Raw genomic sequence first — 7,037 nt, forward strand, 5'->3', positions numbered from 1 at the left:
GAAAAAACATTTAATTTACCCATAGTTATGCTGAGGATATTTTTGCCCTGACATTATCAGGTTTTAGAATGAACACCTGTCACCTTTTCCTTTCTATTCTATAGGGAAACCCCCCATGCTAATACAATCATTTCATCCCAAAAGCATGGCTGGGTGACTATGTGATTAAAACCAGATCTTATTCTCAACTTTGTTGAAAATTGTTCTTGGAATTTTACCAAAATTGCATCTTATTATCCTTCAGGCCAAAGATATAAAAATGCATTAAATATTTTCATTTAACAGGATATATTTGTTATCTGAAGAAAACATAATTATTTCAGACTTTAATAAATGTTAGACTCGAACCTAACAGTCAGAAATAGGACATTTAGAAGACATCAAAGCTAATTTTTTGGATGGAATAAGCGAACATCTTGTTTATTACCTGTGTAGTGATTAAAGCTTGCCAAAAGTTTACTGGTGTGAACAATTCCTTCTTAATTGATTACAATGTATGCTCTCATGAGTACCTAAAGCAGACAATAACATGCAATTGTATATTTAGGAAACAAGGTGGTTTATACAATGCATCTGTTTTATTTATTTTTTTTTCTAATGGCATCATTTGAGAATCTTTAATGCAGAATTCAATGGTCAGGGACATATGAATCACAATATCACCTCCCTTATTATTATAATCTGGGATAAGTGAGCCCTGCCTATTAAGTAAGTGTATTACTGGGGTATTATTCAAATAATGTTTGATTGATTTTGTAAAGTTGACTCCAATAATAATAGAAAGGCATTTGCAAATCATAAAGGACATTAAGCTTGCCTCTTGTATTGTAATCCTGTTTGTTTCCTTTCCACTAGTATCATTAATCCTGAATTTTATGTATATATTTTTGTACTTTTCTAGAGTTATTACTATTATGTAATAGCATCCTAAGCAAAGCATAATCACCTTTTTTTTTTTTTTTTTTTAGGACTACTAAGAACCTTTAATGTGCTCATGCAACACTCTGAAAGCTTTATAACGAAAAGTGTTTCTTAACCTTAATGAACTATAAAACTAAAGAGTTCATAGACACCTTGATCCCAGTGAGCAAGCTCTGGGAAGTGCTGCTCCAGGGTGAACCCACAGGATCCTGTAAAGAGAAGTAAGGGTCCAAACAAGCTCTCAATACTAGTCTTCGGCTACTGTGTTCAAAACTGCAGTACTGTATCAAACAAGGCTGTCATTCTGCATTTTCTCCTGTCTCTACTTCAGTGAGGGTTGATGGTATTTTTCCACTTGCTGGTCAAAGCTTCTGGAAGAGAACCCTGTCAATCTTTATGTTATGTTGTGGGTACTTTCGAATGAGCTGGATAATCTGTTGGGCTGCTTCTTGCAATTGGTGTTGTCTAGGTATAAAGTATGGCTCTGTTTCCCCAATGTCAGGGCTGGCTCCTTCAGCATACATGGTGTATATCGAAAATCACCTGTATAAAGAATGGTTCCAAAGTAACCTTCAAAGAGAAACATGACAGAGCCAGGGCAGTGATTGGCATCGATGAGGGTTACAGTCATGGTCTCTCTTCCAATTTCATCTAGAGGCAATACATGGCCCTCCAATTTCCAAGGTTCAGATCCAAGGTGCTTAGACACCTGTAAGTGATGGTGCAAAAGGTGGGCAGTGATGGGCGAGCAGTAGAGGGGCCGGGTCCAAGCGCTAGATAGGCCTACGGTGTGATCCTAGTGCATGTGGGACAAGAAGAAGAGCCCAGCAGTACTAGCCTGGCGCAGGCTCCAAAAGTCCACAGCAATGGGCCTATGGGGAATCAGGATCCGGTTCATGGTGGAAGGGATATGGGCTCTACCCGAGTAGGGCTCCTGCGTGAGGACTCCACAACTGAGCCCGGGTGGAAGACAGGCCGGGGCAAGTATAAGACCAAGAGGCCTTAAAGGAGAGCCAACCCAGCAGAGGAATAAGTTACTAGGATGAGCAGAAGGGAGGAAATGACCGTGTTCGCCGGAGTCAGGGTGGGAGTCCACATCGCCGAAATTGCTCTCCTGAGTGCCACGCCCACCCGCGCGCCGGATCCGAGGCAATCGGGCACTCAAAGCGCGCGCTGCGGGGAGGAGACAGGCCCAAGCAGTCGATTTTCGATTGCCAGCCACAGCTCCACTAGGAGCCGTGCGGCTGCTAGTTGAGGGGTTGGGGCAAGGGCACCCTAAGGTCGGGTTCTGTGCTACGCTGGGCGCTTGCTGCAAGAAGCCATAATCACATTCTTGATTAAAACACTATGTATTGACTTCCGTTGCCAAATCAATTGGCCAATTCTTGATTTAAATATACCTCTTAATGAAGCCAGAATTAAGGACAGGTAGTTAGTGTAGAAATAGAAAATCGGGTCAATTCGAGGAAATGAAGCCATGAAGCCATCTGCCTTTGGAAGTTGGAGATTGCCCCTGGAAGAATGGAATATCAAGGATCTCCGGAGGAGCCCATTGATTACCAAATTTACCTGCCTTTATCAAGGACTGCAAGCAAGGAGATGCTAATTAATGCCCCCTGGCCCTTACCCGCCTGAATCACCTTGGCCCTCCCCCTGCCCTTGGCTTCTCACTTATGCAAAACCGGGCCTAGTCACCTAGGCAGGAAGGAGAGAGAGATAAGGGGGAAGAAAACTGGAGAACAAAAGAGACTTTAACCTATAAAAGATGTAGGGTGCGCGCTCACTTCTTGGGACTTTAAGAACATCAGCCATGGCCCCCTTCTCCCTCCCGGGAGAAGTCTGTATTATTCCCTTTAAATAAACCTGCTTAATATGCTTGCCTTGGCATGCTTCTCTAGTGCTTAATCTTCAACATTAGAAGAAGCAGAACTCGTCACTGGTAAACGGCGGTATCATTAATATCAGTTATAGCATTTCACATGGTTGTCACTACTTGTAGATAATATTAATGAGTTTCTGACACTCTTCAGTTTGGTACTTTTGTGTATTTTTGTGATGCTTTCTGATTTGGAGGAATGTAATTATCTCATTTTCCACTATAGACACTTCTTATCAGGCCCCATTATGTCCCAATCTTTTCTACATTGGAATAACCTGTGTCAGCACTTGTTCCTTCTTTCTCTAAATTCATTGTCTTTGAGTTCTCATTTAGGCACAGAGTTTAGTTACAATCTATGCACACAATTGCCAAACTTAAAGTTCATGAACTCCAAATATCTACATCACATGTCTACTTAGATTTAAACATGTCAAATTTTGTACATCTAAAATATCTTCATGAGGTCTCTCTCCAAAAATCTCCACTCACAGCTTTCCCCTAATCATCAATGTCAACAGAGGCACTTTGAATATGAGACCAAGACCTTTATTTTCATAAGCTACGACCTATACGTACATTTTTCAAAATTCCTGCTGCCTTCATTTTATGAATATACATTTAATCTAATATTTTTATCTGCCTTTCTTCTTCTATGTTTGATATTATTAGTTTGTTATTGGTGCCATGTATACACAAAAGATACCGTGATAAGGCACACAGGTGATTTAAAAAGCCATAAAAGACAATTCAAGCATATGCTTATCAAACAGATTTGCTAAAATATGTTCTCTAATAATCATAATCCAAGGGAAACAATATATCTTGAGCACTGTATCCAACCCATTTGTTGTGGAGCTGTGGGATAGGTTGTTTGAGAAAGAAGATACCCAGAAATAAAGTGTACTGGAAACTGCCTGGGGGAAGGTCCAGTGGCAACAGGTTGAATCAATAGCACCTATGACCCTCATGGTGCTTTGTCCATCAGTGCCAAAATGGCTCAGGATGCTATTCTGGAAAGTTCAGTAGTGAGAGGCTGGAGAAATAGGATCTCCAACTTTCCGTGTGCTTCATGAAAGTATTGCCTGTATTCATCTCAGGATTTTGTCCAGTGGTGCTCAACTGCACAAGCACTTACTCCCTCCACAGTCTTCTATTCTGTACCAGCTGTGGGAGAGAGAGAGGGATTTTATAGGGCAGGGTAGAGGAGCAGTAACATAATTATCTTGCTTTAAACCATTGTAAGAACAGTGTCCCAAAGAACTTGGCATCTGTGAAAGAAAGCAGCTTTCTACAAATAACACTAACTTTCCCTAGTTTCAACAGAGAAAAGAGTCAATGTCCTGCAAGATAATACTTCCCTAGACCTTCTGCTCCAGGCATGATCTCATTGTTTCCTTGATTAACTAGGTTCTTGGGAATGGAAAGGGGTGCTTCAGGGACATTGCATTTCACTAATCATCTTCCTTTCAAGAATGTCACACCTTGATTTCATGTGTCCTCATTTAGATTAAATCCAAAAGATGTGTTATAGGTGAGAGATGTCTTATTCAAAGTTCATCTGAGAGTGATGAAATAAAAACTATCGAATTATTGCAATTAACAGAATGAATTTTAAAGTTGTATATCCAAGATCTGAAATCTCGATTCTTACACTAACCCACTATTTTAACTCACTGAAGTTATTTGTTTTTCTAGCTTTATTGTTCTAACTTTAAAATGTTATTAATAACTGAAATAGTTGAGATAATGAAGGTAAAATACTCATCAAATGCTTTGCAGATAGCAGGTAATCAATGAATTTTAGCCTTCATATTTCACACATGTATTTTCTGTTCTCAGTAACTCACCCATTTCTATACACACAAGCACTAGTTTTCAATGTCTATTATTTGCCCTCTTTGTACCTTTTCACCTTAAACCTACCTTTCAAGGTCTGGTGAAAACTTGTCACTTTTAAGAATTTTCTTTTTCACTAGATTAAATTTTTTCTTTCTATCCATGTCCAGCCCACATACTTCATTGCACTTGTCTTGAGTATCATGTCACACTATTTTTCAAACTTACATTCTAATTCTTTCTTTGTATTTCATTCTTCACTATAACTATATATTCCATGTAGATAAATAGTTTGTTAGCAAACTTTCCTCATATGCAATATTTTTCATATATAATGTGCTTCATATGTATACTTTACATTAGGGGAATATAAAAACATATAGATATTACTCATTTATATTTATACTCTGGTAATTCCCCCAGTACATATTTCTGGCAATAATGAAGTGTACAATATAGGTAAGTTAAAAAGTTAATTATTTCTTATAGGAGGATCTGATTCATGCACACTTTTTCAGTGAATTCTTCCCTCAAAAGGCAAAGGTGAAATTAAATTTGATTTACCTCCAAATGTATCATAATAATTTCATGAAGTCAAGTATTCTATGAAGTATGAACTATATTAATTGTGCCCAGAAAAATTCAAACAAAGGCTTGCAACTAAGTTTATTAGAATGAATAAATAAATAAATATGGAAAGTTTAACATATGACCATGAAAAAGAGGATCTCTGGTGGGAAAATTTTGTTTAGCTGTGTTTCTCAGAGGAATAGGCAGATGTTATAGGTATAAAAAATGTCTAATGGATTAGCACTGTTGAGACTAAGACCAGACTAATTTTAAACCTATTTGTTACTTTAAAATACCAGCACTGTTACATTTTATTTATGGCAGACATATTTGTATCACACTGGAATTGAAAAGAAGAAAATTAAATCTCCATCACCCTCACCACTGGTTAGATGATTCTGTCTGAATGTTGAAAACTATTCTTGAATTTGGTCAGAGCTGACAGATAATTTAAGTTGAACTACTTAGAATTTTATATTAAAATCAGATGAAGGCAGTTTGACACCAAAATCAAAATAATCATGTCTAGTGTCAAATAGTTCTGCTGTTATTCCTCATCTCTTAAGCACAAATTTGCTCATTCTTGTCTCCAAGTCTTTGTTCCTAATCCTTAAATTGTAAGTAAACTGACAGTTTTGTCCCTTTTTCAGTTTTATGAAACTGAATTTTATAGTTTTACAACTCTTACACATAGTTATGTATGCCAAGATGAGAACAGGTGCTGTTTGAAGAACATTTGCTGCACAGTTCACATTTTGTTAGTGGTAAAATAAATTCAACATTAATTTTTTTTTCTGCATGGAAATGGCCATTTTCATCTTGGAGAAGCCACCTGTATTGACAGGGCACTTTATACACTGTGGAAGAGATCATTCTTAACACGATGATGCTAAAGACCTTCAAGGCAAAGTCCCTTTTCACCATCTCAATTCTAACTTCCAATTTTGTCAGAAATGTCACCATTAAAGCCACAGCTCTGGGTTGTAACTGTGAGCAGTGTTCTAAGATTTATTCCATCATTCATTCATTCTTCAAACATGAAGAACTTCTGCAAACCATGGTGTGGATATAAAGAACCATGAGAAAATACATACCATTCTAAAAATCTCACTTTTATGAGATAAGTGCAAATATTACAAAACACTGGATTATAATATTCAATTTATGTTACTTCAAAGCACAGTGGATCTCCATGTAAAATCCATATAATCTGAGTTATAATGGCAATATAATTACATAGAGAAAGAAGATTTAAGAAAATATTTAAGGCAAACTATGAAACCTTTTTATCACCCTTATTTTTAGAATATTTTCTTGTAAAGCAAAGTAGTAGATTGATAATGAAGAGAATGAGAACTTTCTATAGAAATGGCTTATGGGAAAGATCTATATACAAAACTATGAACAAACATGCTCTTTTTTTTCCCCACATATTCAATGCCTCTTTTATTGTCCCCAGCCTACAAAAGGTGCTGAGACTGCCCCCTCATTCCATCTGCCCACCAGGCCTCAGTGCAGGGCTGCCACATCTCCGTGCAGGAAGGGGAGTGGCACAAGTCAATTGGGGGACCTCAAGAGTCCCAGGTGGTTGTTGGGTCCCTGGGCTTCAACATACTTCCCTTCCAGACTAGAGCAGCACCTGGGGAGATGAGGCCCTGTTGTCCAGGCCGGGGATATAGGAGGCTTTGGACAGGCTGCACAGGCTCCCCCAAGAGTGCTGGGTGGTGACAAAGCCTGAGGACAGAGCTGGCCCATCTTTCGACCTTCTCCTGTGGCCCATGAGAATGCCTGCCCCCTTCAGTGTCGGGGTCTTAACCCCCCTTGCTCTTCT

The 7,037-nt window shown here is 38.5% G+C and overlaps 1 pseudogene; it reads right to left on the reverse strand.

Moving 5' to 3' along the window:
- Positions 1-1,283: 1,283 nt before the first annotated feature.
- Positions 1,284-1,819, reverse strand: LOC124959459 (5' exonuclease Apollo-like; annotated as a pseudogene).
- Positions 1,820-7,037: the final 5,218 nt, after the last annotated feature.

Source organism: Sciurus carolinensis, chromosome 11 (assembly GCF_902686445.1).
Source record: "Sciurus carolinensis chromosome 11, mSciCar1.2, whole genome shotgun sequence".
In the NCBI taxonomy this organism is placed as follows: domain Eukaryota; kingdom Metazoa; phylum Chordata; class Mammalia; order Rodentia; family Sciuridae; genus Sciurus; species Sciurus carolinensis.